Source organism: Bison bison, unplaced genomic scaffold, assembly GCF_000754665.1.
Source record: "Bison bison bison isolate TAMUID 2011002044 unplaced genomic scaffold, Bison_UMD1.0 scf7180017864383, whole genome shotgun sequence".
NCBI classification, from domain to species: Eukaryota; Metazoa; Chordata; class Mammalia; order Artiodactyla; family Bovidae; genus Bison; species Bison bison.
Window position 1 is genome coordinate 2,722,345 of NW_011494955.1, and position 1,951 is coordinate 2,724,295.

Genomic DNA, 1,951 nt, shown 5'->3' on the forward strand with positions numbered 1-1,951 from the left:
CCCCGCCTTGACCCGGGGAGCCCAGCCGCTCCCCCTCCTCCCGGCGTACTCACACACCCTCTCCCCCGACGCTTGGGTTTCAGGCTTGGCCCCACCGAAGGGGGAGGTGGCCAGAGTTCCACTCACCTGCTCTGGGACCGCCAAGGCTGCAAGGAGGGTGTGGCGACCCAGACTAGAGAGCCAAGCCTCTGGTCCCCAGTGGTCATGTCTCTTTGCCTCAGTTTCCCCCACCGATAGCTGAGTGACTGGAAGGTGCCTTTGACCAGATGAAGACGGAACTCAGATCGAACTTGCCTGGCTTGACTGGCTTGGTCTCCGCGCGAGAGCCTGGGGAGAGCGCACTGCAGGGCAATCTGAGCTGGCGGGAGTAGCTCCCTTCTGGGTGGCTTGGCTTCCGCCCACCTCGGAGCCCTACGCCTGCCCCTTGGGAGGGGTCAGCTCTGGCCTCAGAGTTTGGCTGTGGCAGAGGTTCCGGGAGCTCCGGAGATCTTCAGCCTGCCCCTGTGCTTCCTTCGGCTCACAGGCATCCTTGCCAGCAGAGGTCCCCTGCCCTTCCTAAGATCCCAAGTCGCCACTCCGGGGTGGCCCATATTCCTGCTCCAGACTCGCAGACTTGCTTCACGTGGAAAGAGGAGGGATCCCAAACTGAGCCCAGCCTGAGGACAGCCAGGCAGAGTCTGATCGTGGGTTGCACGGACGGAGGCAAACCACCCTAGGGAGTTCCAGTGGCAGCGAAGGGGTTAGGCGCCACTGCGCTCCTGCCTGACTCACCCTCCCAGCTCTAACCACTGTGGGCTATTTTTGCCAGAGAGGGGCCCCAGGCTTCCCAGCCGCCCCCCGCCCCTGCCAGACCGCAGCCCAAGGCACGGCTGGCCCCGCGCGCCCGAGGCTGGCACGTTGACTCAGAGACAGGCCCCCCGGGGAAGAAGAGCCACGGGGTTGAAACCCACAGCCACAGTCATCTCTTCCTTGGTAGTGGCCATGCAGCTTTCCTGGGCAGCCAGCCTCTAGTCTGTGTGGCTGCAGGTCTTGCCCTGGGCTGCAGGGGGCACTGCTGTCTAGGGGGCAAAGCCGTCTGAGAGAGATTAATAACTTTTACCTGTAGGGATATTTATTAATCACCTTTATGTGCCAGGCCGCAGGCAGGCTGGGGAGGTGAAAGTACCCTAATTCCTGACCCCGGACAGCTGTGATCAAAGAGGGGTGCTTTTATCTGCTTTCTCACCTCTGGGTGGAGAGGGGAATAGAGGAGAAGCCCTACAGGAGAAGGGGCTCTTGTCCCTGCTTCCCGTTTAGGGGCCAAGAACCAAACCATGTGTGGCTTTTGAGACCACTAGAATCTGCACCCTATCTTAGTAGCTTTTGGATCCTGTCCTTGTCCTTCCTGCATGTCAGCCTGGAACTTTACCTAGGTCCCTGGAGGAGGGGAACAAGGTTTCCCATGCTCTTGGACACTTGCATTTTTCCATGTGACTCCAAGTCTCCCTCAGGTTTCAGACTGCTCCTTCTGATTTTACCCTTGTTGGGCTGTGGTATAGTCAGGTGCCAAGGAAGGGCCAGGGTCACAGCTACTACCACAGATTCCAACATCTTAGTGACCCCCGGGCTCCCCAGGCTGCCCTGTCCCAAATCCAAAGACCCATACTCCTGTTTCTTTCCCAGGAGAAGCCCAGCTCTGGGACAGGAGGCCACAGGCAGGCAGACTGGGTGGCCTGAGCTGGCCCCCAGTGCCCTCGGCCCGACCGGCTGGCCTGAGCACTGACCCGCAGGCGGCTGGAGGGTGGTGGGGCAGGCGGGGCCTGGAGAGGGCTGTGGGTACACACCCATTGCCTAATACCCCAAGCACGCGGCCAGCTCCAGGAAAGGAGAGGGGCGGGAACCAGAGAGACCTTGACAAGGGTTGGGGCCATGACAGCAGGGGGAAAGTGAGGGGCTGTCATTACTTCAGAGA